The sequence below is a fragment of the Crocuta crocuta genome, unplaced genomic scaffold, assembly GCF_008692635.1.
Source record: "Crocuta crocuta isolate KB4526 unplaced genomic scaffold, BGI_CrCroc_1.0 scaffold7, whole genome shotgun sequence".
NCBI lineage: Eukaryota > Metazoa > Chordata > Mammalia > Carnivora > Hyaenidae > Crocuta > Crocuta crocuta.
In genome coordinates, this window is record NW_027531904.1 from 1570388 (window position 1) to 1586435 (window position 16048).

The following is a 16048-nucleotide window of genomic DNA, read 5'->3' on the forward strand; positions in this document are numbered from 1 at the left end:
GAGTCCCTGTCGTTGGAGGTCTCATAGCCCTAGCTGGGCAGGAAAGAACACTCGGGCAGGAAAGAGCCATAGATGCCACCCTAAGGAAATGAGACAATCCCGTGCAGAGTGGTAAAAAAAAAAAAAATGCGGAGCACAGAGAAGGGAACACCTGGTTTGAAACCCAGCTTATTCCCTTAATTAGCTCTATGATTTCCATCAAGTTGCTTAACCTGTCCAAGCCTTGATTTCTGTAAAACTGAAATAGTATCAACCTAGCAGGATGTACACACCAAGATCGGAAATAACAAAAGGTCTCTTAGCACAGAGCAGTCTCTCCCCGCGGAGCAGGAGAGCACAGGGAGGGGAGGCAAAGCAGAGAGAACCAGGACTCTAGGTTCAGAATGGGTGGGTCCGTCCCGACTGTGACCTTGGGCAGTTTACCTGAATCTTTCACTTTGTCTATAAAATGGGGATGAGTGCTACCCCTTAGGGCCGGTGCCAGGAATAAACACCCTCCAGGTGTCCACGCCGGGAAGGGTAATCCATAACCACGGTCATTTATCCGTGGACATTGGGGAACATTGAAGGTTTTTACAGAAGAGACGCCAGGCGTGGCGAATGGATGGTAGAAAAGAAGGGAACGTCAGCAAACTCATAATAAGAGAGAAGGAAAGGCCGGAGTCCGTACAGTGGCAAGGGAAATGAGAAGGAGAACTTAACTCGTAAGGGCAGGATTCTCTCTTCAGAGATGCTAGGCTGTGCGCTAAGAAATGTGGGGAGTCATGTGGATCTAGCCCTCCTCCAAACATATAAATATGTACACCGTTGTCAATATCCACACAGCCACAGCCCCCGAGCATGCGCACACACAGCTGTACCTAGAAGGATGAGCGTGCCTCTATCTGCCTTATGAAAAAGAACAGAAGAGCCAACTGATTCCTCCCTCCCTCCTTTTCAACCCCACACGTTGAAACAGCCTTCTTTAACCCAGTGGTTCTCAATGCTGCCTTTAGACTGGAAGCCCTTGGGAAAGGATTTCAGATGCTTGGTCCCTCCCCAGATTTCTGACTCAGATGGTCTCAGGGATTTTGTTACGGTCCCCAGATGGCTCCGTCCAGGGTGAGCAGCACAGCACTAATGCAATGACACCCACTACCGTGGTCTTTCCTCCAGCACGGGCCCTGGGGGCGAGCCCTCCAGAGCCGTGTCCTAAAGCTTATCCCGTGACAAGACAGCTGTGCACCCGCTCTGCTGCCCACATTCCAGTTCGGATTCCTGTTTCCACCGCACTTTGTGGCCACATCAAAGCCAGCTCGCAACTCCGTCAGCCCTAGTTACGCGGCTAGATTGTTTTCCAAACACCAAGTGTTTGCACGTGTCAAGAGAAGAAATGTATTAGCAAGTCTGGTCTCCTTAAACGGGCTTTCAAATCCTGCCAAAGAAGTTCTTCCTGGAAGGTCTGGGGTAGGAAAAACAAAGGCTTTGTTTATTTACTCCTTTGGTTTGTAACACAAACACGCATGATAGAGTACGAGCTCTAGCCTTGCTTACGATAGGCAATGCCGCGTGGGAGTGCAAAAGATGGCTGCCGATCTGCCTTGGGGAGGGGGTGGGGGGCTGGGAGGCTTCACCCAGGCCTTCGTGCTGAGTCTTGACAGACAACCAGAAATGGAGAAGAAGCACGTGCAGGCAGGGGCCTGTGGGTACACTACGGTCCTCTCGAGCAGCCTGGTGGCTCTGGAGCCTGGTGACCTCCACCACGGGACGAAAGGACAGCAGAAGCAGGGCGGTGGGCAGGTGGGAAGGCTGGAGCAGAAGCCGTTTGTCATCCCTGCCATGAGGCTTCATGACACACACATTGGGCGGCAGATCTCAAACGTGACAACAGCTCTGTTCCGCCAGGTGCGCCCCGTCATAAAGCATCACACACAGGTGCGGACATTTCTGATGACAGATAAGGGTGCTGGGGAGAGAGGCAGCTGTGGGCAAAACAAAAACAAATCAGCTCTTCCAGAGAGAGCGGACTTCTGCGCCTGGAGCTTCTGTCCTGCTTCGAACCTGTTCTTTGCAGAGCCACCCACAGGGGTGAAGGGAAGAAGCACGGTCTTTGCCTCCTTGACCTATGGTCCCTCACTAGCCTCAAGGACCCCCCCGGATGGAGCGTTTGGCCACGCAAACATTCTGAAAAGGTGCTTCGTGGATCAATTAGGTCAGTGGCGAATGTTTTCACTCACTTAAAACACGATTTTGAGAAGATGGACTAATTAAGTATGCATGAGGCCATAAAACCCACTTGTGGTTTTTATGTGGCAGTGAACAATCCGGCAACGAGAAAGATGCGTGCTAAAGGGAACGTCTTTACTTAATGGGCAACAGGGCTGACGGAAAACGTTTTGGTAATTAGAGACGAAGGAGCCATAATTTCAGCAGCGAGTCCTTACCCTGTGCCAAGTGGATATGAAGTTATTATTAAAATACAATATTTATCAGGTCTCTACTACCACAGTTTAAAAAACGTAAAAAAAAGCTTGCATTTCAGAATCTCAGGGGGCACGTGTACGAAATACAGCTTCCCAAACCCTAAGAGGAGACCCAGGAGCTCGAGGTGTTCTAAGACTCTGGGGGGTCCTGGACAGCCAGCTGGGGAAGAAAACCACCGACATTTCAGGGGTCCACCCACGTCCTCACCATCAGTCCTGAGCTGAGCTTCTCAACCTCAGGGGCAGAAAGGTCCCCTGGTGGGTATCACTGGCAGATTCCAACCTCAGAGCTTCTGATGCAACAGGTCTGGGGTGGGGCTGGTAGGAATTTCTAGCTCTCTGGCTCCCAGGTGGTGTTGATGATGCTCCGGGGACCATGCTTTGAGAACCACTGTTCTGTCCTCAACAAACCTACCCCTGCTCAAGGCTGAAGAGTTTCTTTTTTAAATTAAATACAAATCGCAAGCACTCTCATTTTCAGTTCCTAGAGACATGCTCGCGTGGGAAAACTGGGGGTGCGTTTCTGGGAGGCTCACCTCTTTAGGGTACCTGAGGCACACTCAGGCCGACTGCAGCGAGGGGGGCCCAGCCCAAAAGGGAGAACTTCAGTCCATGCTGTTGTAAATCCCCTCAGACGGGAGGTACCGGGGGCCACGGCCACGTACGGATGAGCCCTTCCTCACCTTCAAAAAGTGCCGAGGTTGTCAGGAACTCACTGAGAGGCTCTTAACAGCAGCAGCTGATGGTCATGATTGCTCCCAGGAACCTTCCCAGAGGTCTGTGGGTTTTCTTACTCTGGCTTCGGGCATGGGGCCTAGACTGGAATCACCTGGGAGAGCTTTTGAAAACCAGTGCCAGCCCCACCCCCACCTCCCTGGACTCTCATACAATTTGTGAGAGTTGGGGCCTGGCACGCATATTTTCAAAGCTCCCAGGTGATTCTCAGACACAGTCAGGCAGGGGTCTGTGTGTGCGTAGACACGCTGTATGGACGCAGCAGAGACACTGTGCCTGCATGGGTCTTTACAATCTGCAACACGGTCATCCTGGTGTGGCATGGGCACAGGGAAGCCTCGAGGTCATGTCTGCCTTGGACGGCACCTGGCCAATCCTGCTGAGCCTCTCCACCCATCAGTGCCATGAGGGTAACGACGCTTGCTCGAGCAAGCGTTATAAGATCCCATATCAGAGCAGCTGGTGCACAGTAGGTGCACATAAAGTGCTGCCTTCGTTGCTGGTGTGCACGCTTGGCTCCGTGGCAGGTGCAAGAAACAGAATTATGATTGAGAGACGATCCCTATTCTGTGGGATTTTATAACCTGAGGAGAGCAGAAAGCAGCCACCCCAAAGAAGAACACAGCCCACCATACAGGGGGACAGAGTGGCAGAGGGTTCGAGAGAGTAAGAGCAGGTATTTGGTTGCACGAGAAGGAAAATACATGTAGGATTCTGGGATGCAATAAGGATGAACAGGGGTAGTGAGGGGGGGAGGTCACAACATTCCAAGAGCAGAGATTGGGGAGTGGGGGTTCAGTCCAGACCACCCTGGGGTAAGGTAGTGGGGGAGACCTTTTGGCCTCAGAGCAGCATGAGGAATAATCAGAAATAATACAGCCTTGAAGTCCAGGTTGAGGGTCTGCCCTTGACTTGGAGGTCAATGGGGAGCCAAGGGAGGTTCCTGAGCAGAAGCAACAGTATCCAGGCAGTGAGGCATAGCACGGAATGAGGAGAAACTGCTGAGGCAGCTATCTCAGCAGTGCAGGTGGGTAATGAGGCTTCAGCAGGGTCGTGGTGGCAGAATGTCAGAGGGCACCCGTGGGACAGATGCAGAAGCAAAACAGGGCAGAGCGGGCATCTGAGGGGGCCTGGAGCAAGGCAGCCTGGAGCAGCTTGGGGGGAGTCTCCTGTGGCCCCATCCAGAGCCATGTGAGGGCTGGAAGGAGCCCGTTGAGTATGGAGAACCCACATCTCAAAGCACTTCTGTCCGAGGGGCTCAGGATGTGACAGAGCCCAGCAGGCTGCCCCAGGGAACGTGGAGGAAGCTTCACCCTTGAACTCTGGTGCCCAGCAGCTGGGCCCATGTCAGGGAGCCGAGGTGGCAACAATCCAGGACATGTCACACTCATGCTGAACTGCAGTCACATAAAGGACGTGCAGCCACTGTGCAGAGAATCCCGAACGGGGATCAGCACATTTTTTCTTTTTAATGTTTATTTAATTCGGGGGGTGGGGGAGGGAGACAGAAGATCTGAAGCAGGCTCTGTGCTGAGTGAGACCAGAGAGCTGGACGCGGGGCTCAAACTCATGAACCATGAGATCATGACCTGGGCTAAAGTCGGATGCTCAACCAACTGAGCCACCCAGGTGCCCAGCACACATTTTCTGTAAAGGACCCAAAGTAAACATCTTAGGCTCCTGGGCCACATAGTCCCTGTATCAACTACTCACTCTGCCATCTTGGCACAAAAGCAGCATCCATATGCACTATGTAAACAATGGATGCGGCTATGTTCCAATAAAACTTTATTAACAAAAACAAGCAGTGGGCTGAGTTTGGCCATAGGCCACAGATTTCCCCCAACTCCTTGCTCTACCGTTCTCCATCAATCCAGTTTGGGAAATCACATTATTCCTGTGTCTGGCAGTAAAAACGCTGGCCATTTATAACAAGTTTGTGGAGCACTCCTGTTGCTGGCACAGAAAAGTCAACGGAGGCAAGTCTTAAATGCAAGCTTTTTAATTCTGTGAAAGTAATTTGCAAGGCAGCTTCAATTTCTTGTCTGATGTGCCAAGGGCATGTCTTCTTGCAGTAAGGACGGGGGTGGTGCGGAAGGGGCTTAACCACTTAAGCCCAGATGACACTGTCCTGTGCTGAGGCTGCAGCAGGAATTGCATCAGGTGAATGAGGCACCCTGGGTGGGTTTGTTTTCCATCTGAGCGGCAGCTGCTTGGAGCACGTAATTTAGGGCACAAGGGAAATGCTACACAGAAGGCACTCACTTGCGAATTCCAGGACAGGAGGTTTGCAAAACCGGGGACCAGAAGACAACACCTCCCGTAATTGCCCCGGTGGCAAACAGGCCGCCTGTCTGCTCTACCGGTCAGCCAGCCAAGAGAGACATTAAGTCAATATTGTTTTCTTTCTGGTGGATGAATTAGCCAGTATTATGACCACATAATAAATGGCTGTCATCTTCCAACCATTTTTCGCAAAAAGCAGAGTAAGAATTACGCAGAGAATCTCTGATTTAGACATAACTCTGGCCTTCGGCCCACAACAAAGCCATCAGTATGCGTGAGGGGGCAGGAGGAAAACACAACAGATTTAGGGAGCCAATGTTAGCCGTGGAACCACAGGCAAAGCATTTAATTTAACACACCTGCAACTCCTTTGTTCCCCATCTGTGACGTGGAGAAGGCAATCCTGCCCTCACAGCGTGCCACAAGGTTCAAATGTAGGGGAAGTGTTTTGTCAGATGCCTGGTGTTGCGAATATGCAACATGGCTTTCCCCTTCCTGGCAGCAGCATCCTGGGAGCCCAGATTCTCTCTCTATGTGGAGCAACAATGTTTCCTCTGATCACCCCAAGTGAGAGTTGCCACCTGGCTTTCCTTAGGCCTCCCCGGTCTCTGCTCTAAGCCTCTGTCTCTGCCATTCTCTGCACCCTTCTCTAGTCATTATATGCATATTTCCCAGACTATTTTTCCCTCTACATCCCATTACTTAGTTCCTCTCCTCTTACTCCCCTGCTAACTCTCTTCCCTAAATAGCCCTAAAGTACAACGAAAACACACTTTTTATTGCTCCTTATATTTAGCTCAATCTTATGTTCAATTAATTCTATGAGAATGGACAACATTTTATGATTCTCTTCTAAAACAGCATCTTGAAATTTAATGGCTTCCTGCTTCTAAATCTCATCATCGATTCTTCTCTATAGCTCCGTGGTCCATCATGGAAAAAACAAAGATTCTCCATCCCAGCTGGGTAATAGAATGTTCTTCCACTCTGTTACTGAGCTTTAAAGTCATTACCAGAAATGTTCACATCAGGCTATTATTAATAATTTGTGTTTAGCACCTTTCATACAAGAACTTCAGTCATCCTTTCAATTCACCATGTATGTGATGTCAGGTCTCTTCTATTAGAGAAACTTCAAGAACAGTAAGAGTTCAATGATTTCCTCAGCATTCAACAGAAATGTTTACAGGACCAGATACACTCTTTTTTTTTTTAAATATGTACTTATTTTTGAGAGGGTGGGGGCGGCACGAGTGGAGGAGGGCAGAGAGAGAGGGAGACACAGAATCTGGAGCAGGCTCCAGGCTCCGAGATGTCAGCACAGAGCCCAACACAGGGCTCGAACCCACAAAACTGCGAGATCATGACCTGAGCCAAAGTCGGACACTTAACCCATTGAGCCACCCAGGCGCCCCAGGACCAGACACAGCCCTAAGAAAGAAATTTATAACACACTAACAACTCAGGCATACAAACACTCCCCCAGGCAGAATTATTTTCACTGAATTAAACTTCCCTATGTGCTTGAGGGTGCAGGCTTACTGTCCGCAGAGTAGAAAAACCCAGCCATGAATATCAGTGCCGTCCCGGGGCCTCAACCAGCGGCTGCTGATGCCCTCAACCAGCTCGCAAAATCATGTAGATGAGGTATGAAAGTAGACATTGATCATGAAGGGTGAAGAAGTTTCGAAGCACAGTCGGTACCCAAAGAAATAGTATAGTTGGTACCCAGTACCTCGGAATGGATGTGGCATCAGGGCAGGCTCCTGAACAGGGGTGATATTCATGATAGTCATCCTAACCAGTTATTAATGACTTATGCCAGTTATAGTATCGAGGGCTTTAAGTCTAATGACACATTCATTCTACACTATGATTTCATGACGTAGGTAATACTGCATCACAGTTTTACAGATAAGGAACTGGATGCAGGAGAAAATGACTGTCCCGCTGATGGCCACACAGCTAGTGAGCAGAGGGAGTAGCCAGAACTGAAATCCAATTACTGGCCCCACGCCTGAGTGACGGAGGACTCAGCTCCGTGCCTCAGTGTGGTTCTCCCCACCCATGTGCTGAAAGCGGACGGGTCAGAGGCAGCCCCAAGCATCTGACAACCAAACGTGCTGCAAAAAGAAAAAGAACAGTTAAAGTTTTGTAAAAATCTTGATTATTGTTAAAAGTTATATGGGGAGGAAAAGAGTTCTGAAGCCATATATAATTTTGAAATTCCAGATTGAACAAAGACACACAGGTTTCTTTACTAAAAGACTAATGAGAGATTTCCAAATGGTAACATTCACTGTTATTCATCCATCAAAAAATATGTTTCTTAATGTTTTTTAAAAATATTTTAAATTGTTTTTTTTTTTATTTTTGAGAGAGAGACAAAGTGCAAGCGAGGAAGGAGCAGAGAGAGAGAGACACAGAATCCAAAGCAAGCTCCAGGCTCTGAGCTGTCAGCACAGAGCTGGACGCAGGCTCAAACCTACGAACCATGAGATCATAACCTGAGCCAAAGTCAGATGCTTAACCGACTGAGCCACCCAGGCACCTCTTTAATGTTTATTTTTGAGGGGAGGGAAGGGCAGAGAGAGAGAAAGAGGGGAACAGAGGATCCCAGGTGGGCTCCGAACTGACAGCAGAGAGCCCAATGTGGGGCTCGAACTCACGAACCGTGAGATCATGTCCCGAGCTAAAGTTGTATGCTTAACTGAGTGAGTCACCCTGGCACCCCAAAATATATCCTCCTATATCCTGGGTATACTCTGCTATATCCAAAAATATGTACATACTTTCAGAAATATTGAGTTAAAGCTGATATGAGAAATGTTTTTAATTAAGTACTAGAAAGAGGTCTGTTTCTCCTAGGAACTAATTGTATGGCTTCTCCCTTCCTCACTATCTTCAACTAAAGGCTATTAAACAGTATATGGTAATAGCTGTATTTCCCTTTTTGCTTTGCTTACCAGGAATCTCAGACAGAAGCCTGCAGCCATGCTAGAGCAATGGAGCAGGAAGCCACGCGGCACATAGCATTTCATCTCCTCCCTGGTCTTCAAATTCTACAGGAATATACTATGTACAAATTGCTTCTACCAGAACAGGGCACAAAACCATTACATAAAAATTCCTCAAAAAAAAAAAAAATTCCTCAAGAGCAACCCACCAGACAGGTATTTAAATTCTAATACCTAAGTCCTGATTCCCAAGATAATCTGCTTCCACTTAATTATATCCTCTCAAAGAAATGAACCCCACAAAGAAGCTGATAAGAAAATAATACGTTCGCCAAAGCCTGTGCATCCAGGTGTGAGATAAACACAGTTCAGAACAAACAACGCCTGTTCCCTGTGCATCGCTAAAAAGCTTCTGGAATAAGAAAGCCAAAACTTCGGTGTCAGAGCAGTTGAAGGAAATAGTCACACACGGTACGAGTTCATCTTCCTCAGCCTGCTCACACCAGCTCCCTGCTCTGATTCTGCTGTCCATCCTTCTGAGGCATCTCAGGCATAAAACACCCTCAGCTTCACCTAAGACACGCAGTGATTGATCATAGAACAATGGATGTTACTCCTAAAGTGGATGTTGAGGATGATCTAGCCCATTCTTCACACTTTACTGGGAGGGACCAGAAGCCCAGAGGAATGAAGTAATTTGCCCAGGATCGTATACCTGTCCATCACAGAGACACTTCCTGATGCCCAGCTCAGCTCTGGGCCTCCCACATTAAAGTAAAAGCAACCCTAACACTACTTGGTCTCCCTCGACCATAAGTAAAACAGTCTACTACTTGCTGGATGTATGGTACCTTGTCCAAGGTGCTAAATATGCGATACCAGTAAACACCAAACTAAGTACCAAAAGTACCAAAGCTGTTAATTGAATAGAGTCATGGAGAGTTATCATTGGGGTGGGATGGAACAACACTGCCTCTCTGGGCAGAAGCCAGAGGGAGGATCCTGTTCAGAGGAAGGATAAGGGAGGGAATGCAGCCATAAGATGCCCAGTTTACCTCCACCCAGGGAAGGAGCCTCCCTCCCTCGCTCCTGCCCACTCAGCATGGGTCCTTCTGCCCACGCACCCTTCTTGTCCCCTGAATACCTTTCTTCACCTCTCCGCCCTCTTTTCAACAGCTTCTTCTCTACCCTGTCCACAAATATGCCCAATTCTCATCCACAGGAAACAACAACTTAAAAAAATTTTTTTAATGTTTTATTTATTCCTGAGAGAGAGAGAGAGAGAGAGAGATAGCATGAGCAGGGGAGGGTCAGAGAGAGAGGGAGACACAGAATCTGAAACAGGCTCCAGGCTCTGAGCTGGCAGGCAGCACAGAGACTGATGCGGGGCTCGAACCCACGAATGAGATCATGACCTGAGCTGAAGTCGGACGCTTAACCGACTGAGCCACCTAGGTGTCCCAGGAAACAACAACTTAAGACCCCCTTTCTTTATTGATTCATCTATCAGTGGACACTTAGGTGGCTTCTAGATCATGGCTCTTGTAAATAACACTGTGATAAACACAGGCTTGCATAGACCTCTTCAAATTACTGTTTTCCCTTTGGGGAGGTAAATGCCCAGTGGTGAAATTACGGGCTCATCTGGTAATTCTATTTTTAATTTGCTGAACCTCCATCCTGTTTTCTGCAGCAGCTATATCGATTTACATTCTTGTCACCACCATTCCTCTTGTCTTCCATCAAGACGCAAAAAGAGGGGCACCTGGGTGGCTCCGTGGGTTAAGCGTCTTACTTCCGCTCAAGTCATGATCTCATGGTTTGTGGGTTCGAGCCCTGCGTCTGGCTCTGTGCTGACAGCTTGGGGCCTGGAGCCTGCTTTGGATTCTGTGTCTCCCTCTCTCTCTCTGTTCTGCCCCCACACACATTCTGTATCTCTTTCTCTCTCTCAAAAATAAATAAACATTAAAAAAAAAAAAGAGGCATAAAGGAAGTCCACATTTGCAGGGTAGAATTACCTGTTTTCTATGGTTAAGTTCACCCAAGTTTGAGCTTCCCTACTGTGCTATGGCCATGGGACACTGCCCTTGATGAAGGTCCCCACTGAGCTCCTACTTCCTAAATGTGATCGCTATTTTCCCTGCCCTTCTCACACAGAGTTTCTCTGATTTCTGACACAGGACAGGAGCAACTTGCTGTCCTTCAACACCCATCTGCACCTGCTCCCCGCCTCCTCTCTTCTCTTGTTCTCTATGGCCAGAATTCTGCAAGGTCACATCCAACTGAGTCACTGTACAACCTCCTGGGGGGATCCACACACTCCATCGTCTGTCTCCCGCATGTTGATGGCACCCCAGCTCTCCCTGCAGCCATACGGCACCTCCATGCCCCAGACCCCTCTGGAGGATGACCATAGCACCCAGCCTCCAAGGGTCCCTGCACAGAATTCTGCTCTCCACCCCTTCCAACACCCCCAGCCCGGGCTCATCAAGCCCAGCCCTTCTGATCCCTCCCTCCATGAACGTCAGTTATTTCCCTGACATCTGCAGGCCCCAGAAACCTGACAGTCAACCCCAACATCTGGCCGCATCCCGCCGCCTGCTTCCCCCCTACAACAATCCCTAGCAGCACCTTCCTGCACAGGCCTTGATCTGTCTCATCCTCCAGCTTCCACATTTTCAAAGGGGCCAAAATACCATGCAGCTCACTCCACTCACTTCAGAGATCCCTGCTTGGCCAGCAATCTACCTCCTCTGCAAATCCCCCCCCCCGCCCCCCCCAACCTCCACCTTCTCCCTTGCAACCATAGTACATGATAGAGACTTCCCTGCAGTCGTGATTTTGGTACACCTAGTGTCCCTCGTGAAGGCTGCACATACCCTGGGGACAGGGACCATCTAATGTTTGCAGCCCACAGAGCAGAGCACATGGTGGCTAAGGCAGGTCACCACACACAGCAACGTGAGACGTACACTTTCCTGCACAAAGGTGTCCCGTGGAGGTAGTGAGTGAGCATGGAATCCAGCCGGTACTCTGGTCCCCCAGGTGTGTGCGCTGGAGGAAGGAGCACCGATTCCCCATTGGCCCGATGGCTCCGTACGGGTGAGCAGGAGCCTGGGTTGACGAGCACACGTGGAACACTCCCTGCCTTCCCAGATCTCCCGGGTGGCCCTTTGCTCTGCACAAGTACCTATGTAAGCATCTCAGCCAAGCTGCTCTATCCATTCCTGGAGGTGCCTGATGCAAAGGAACTTTGGAAATGGTGGCAATTGTGCTAATTAAGTTCTTGGAAACAAACACAAGTGGGCAGACCCGGGCTCAAACTCAATATGGTATGTGAGCAGCACCAGGCATTTCAGGCAGCTCCTGGGGCTGAGAGGAAAAACACAGGAGCCCAAGACAAAGACTGACCAACATTTGGCCTCAGCGAGACACAGAGCCATCTGGTGCTTGGGTTCCCTGCAGTCTTTCGTCCTCACGCCTGCAGTTACTCCGAGAGGTGCCCTCGTTTCCTCTGAATGTCAGGCAGCACTCAGTAAAGATGATCCGAGGGTCAGATGCACGGACTAAATGCAAAGCACCAGGCCAAGGATATGGGGGCTAAGACGGTAAATGAGATTAGTAAAGATGAGGGGAGCCTGGGTGGCTCAGTCGGTTAAGCATCTTGACTCTTGGTTTCAGCTCAAATCATGATCTCATGGTTTGTGAGTTCGAGTCCCACACCAGGCTCCACACTGATGGTGCAGAGCCTGCTTAGGATTCCCTCTCTCCCCCCCTCTCTCTGCACCTCCCCGGCTGTCTGACGCGTACACATGCAGGCTTGGTCTCTCTCTCAAAATAAATGAACTTAAGGAAAAAAAAAAAAAGAATTTAAAAAAAAGATTAGTAAAGATGATCTGAGGGTCAGATGAGCTGACTACGTGGAAAGTACCAGGCCAAACAATATCGGAGCTAAGATAGTAAGTAAGATAGAGTCCCTCCCTCAGAGAACTAATAATAAGAACTACCATTTTATAGCATCCACAGTGTGCTCCTATCCCTCTGTATATAAGACAACAGCCCCGTTAATTTTTTTTAAGATTTTTTTAAGTCATCTCTATACCCAGCATGGGGCTCAAACTCACAACCCTAAGATCAAGAGTCACATGCTCTCCCGACTGAGCCAGTCAGGCACCCCAGGTAGGTACTATTATTATCCCCATTGTACAGATGCCGTCACAGAGGCCCAGAAGTAACTTGGCCAAGGTCTCATAGGTAGTAAATGGCAGGGCCAGGGGTCAAGCCCAGACAATCTGGTATCAGAGTCAATCCTATTTAACTGCCACATGATGTTTGCTCTCTAGATGATGGGATGGCAGGATGAGGAACGTGACAAATTCTCTCAAGAACAATGATAAGGGGCCTCTGGGTGGCTCAGCTGGTTAAGCGTCCAGCATCAGCTCAGGTCATGATCTCTCAGGTCGTGAGTTCAAGCCCCTGAGAGCTGAGAGCCTGGAGCCTGCTTCAGATTCTGTCTCCCTCTCTCTGCCCCTCCCCCCCCTCAAAAATAAATAAACATTAAAAAAAATTTTTTTAAAAGAACAATGATAAACCTCGACAAAACTATAAAACAAAACAAAACACACCATTTCAAGACTCTGGAGATGAACGGGGACACACAACAAACTGAGGAACATTTGTCATGAAAACTTCTGAACTTCTGGTGAAAATGGGGACTCTGGGCTCCTTCCCTCCCGAGCCCCTCCCATGGAGGCTGGCACAGACCTTCCATCACGTGGGTGGGCCATGCGAACCCGCAGCCTCGCGGTTGGAAGGAGTCCACTTGATCTGAAGTGGAACATGAACCCCCCCCACCCCCAGGGGCATTGTCAGTAAAAAATAGCAATCCCAATGGCAAATGAATGGCAGACATCAGCTACTCTGAGGTTGAGGTGCTAGTTGGGGCAAGCAACAGACTAGCGAACTAGAGAAACTCAACAGCAAGATCAGCCACGAGAGTCTTTGATAAGCTCTCCATGGTTGACTGAGAGGACTTGGAGAAGCGGAGGAGAAACGAGAGAGGGTTCAGTGTTCTACTCCTTCCTGGCCGACTGTGAGCCGGTGTGCGTAGACAAAGGAGACGCAAAAGGACCCAGAAGAAAGTAAGAGCTGGGGACACTTAAAAACTGCGTTAATTCTGAATGAAATCTTTGTGCCTGAGGCATTTGAAAATGAACTCTGACCACTGACTATGCAGACACAGAGGCAACCCCTAGGAAGCCAGACTCTAAAATAAAAACAAGGGGGCGATGGGGTGGCTCAGTTGGTTGGGCTTCCAACTTCGGCTCAGGTCATGATCTCATGGTTCGTGGGTTCAAGCCCTGCGTTGGGCTCTGTGCTGACAGCCTGGAGTCTGGAGCCTGCTTCGGATTCTCTCTCTCTGCCCCTCCCCCACTCATGCTCTGTTTCTCCCTGCCTCTCAAAAATGAATAAAAACATTAAAAAAAAAGATTTTAAAATAAAAACAAGAATTTACAACATGCAAAGAAAAAAAGGAGCTAAAAATTAAAAACAAAGTATGCTGATGGCCACACACCAAAGGACAGGCAGAGATCATAGCCTTAGTTCAGGCGAATAATTAACAGACTAACCTCGGGAGGAATGGGTGGCATGGGGGGAGGGACAGAAATCCAAATCCAGTGTTGCTACTGTACGTTATCTAAAATGTCCAGTTTTCAACAAAAAGTTCAGAATCATGCAAAAACAAAGAGGAAAGCATAGCCTTTCCTTACTCAGGAGGAAAAGAGCAATCAATAAAAGTCCTCTGGGGGTGCTTGACTCGCTTAGTCAGAGGAGCGTGCAACCCTTGATCTCAGGGTTCTGAGTTCAAGCCCCACATTGGGCATAGAAGTTACTTAATTAAAAAAATTAAATAAAATAAAAGTCATCTGAAAATGGGCCCCCAATGTTGGACCTAGCTGACAAACACTCAAAGCATCTATTAAAATATACTCGCAACATTAAATAAACCCATGTTTAAATAAATAAATAGCAGTATTATATTAATAATCTAACAAATAGATGATCTGAATAAAGATAGACCCCTCTCTCTCTCTCTCTCATACACACACACACACAGACACACACACCAAATGGAAATTCTAGAGTTAAAAGTACAGCAATTGAAATGAAAAATTCACTGGAGGGGCTCAACATCGGATTTGAGATGTCAGATGAAAGAAATCAGTGAACTTGAAGATAAATTAATAACTACTATTGTCAATCTGAAGAACCAAGAAGAAAAACGAACAGAATCTTTATAGATTCAAGAATCTCAACAAACCCCAAGTACGATAAAAGCAAAGAGCTCCATACCCAGAAACATTATAGTCTGTTCACATATATGCTGAAAGGGAGAGACCAACAGAAAATCTCCAAAGCAGCAAAAATGGAAACAAAAACAAAACATACAAGAGATCCTCAATAAAACTAACAGCTTACTTTTCATCAGAAAAAAACATAGGTGGTAAGCAGTGGAATGGTGTTCCTAGAGAACTCAAAGAAAAAAAACTGTCANTAAAACATTAAAAAAAAAAAAGAATTCCATATCCAGCAAAACTATCATTTGAAAATGAAGGCAAAATCAAGATTTCCTAGATAAACAAGGACTGGGATGGTTCATGGCTAGCAGATCTTCATTTTATGTAATACTAAAGGAATCCTTCAAGTGGACAGAAAACAATACCGTGCATTAACTCAAATATACACACAAATATACACAAAGAATTAAAGAGTTCTAGAAAAGTTCAATATGAAGGTAAGTATAAAAGGCTGTATAAATATATTTTTCCTATTAACTTCTTTATTTTTTTATTTGTTTTATTTGAGAGAGAGAGACAGAGAGAGAGAGAGAGAGAGAGAGAACACGCAGGGGAGGGGCAGAGAGACAGGGAAACACAGACTCTGAAGCAGGCTCCAGGCTCTGAGCTGTCAGCACAGAGCCCGAGGTGGGGCTCAAACCCACCAACCATAAGATCAGGATCCGGGCTGAAGTTGGATGCTTAACTGAGCCACCTAGATGCCCCATCTTAACTTCTTTAAAAGGCAGAGGATTGCATAAAACAACAACACTGTGTTGTTAAGATTCATAACACATATAGATGTTATATATATGATAATAGCACAAATGAGGGAAAGTAATGGATCTGTACTGGAGCAAGAGTTTCATATTTTATAGGAATTAAGTTAATACTGATCTGAAATAGACTGTGATAGCTTTAGATGCACACTGTAGAAGCAATCACTAAGAAAATAATTCAAAACTTGGGGGGAGAAGGAATTAAAATGAAACTCAAGAAAATATCTATTTAACACAAGGCAATAAAGAAGGAACAGGGTAATAAAAACGACATGAGACAAATTGTGAAATGGCAGATTTCAACCCAACTTAGACCAACTTTAAGAGCCCCAAAACACATGAAGCAAAAATTGACAAAGTGAAAGGAGAAATAAACAATTCAGTGATAATTGGAGACATTAATATCCCTCTCCGTAACTGATAAAACAACTAGTCAGATAATCAGCAAGGTTAAAGATAATCTCAGCATCACTTTCTTCCCATCTTACAGC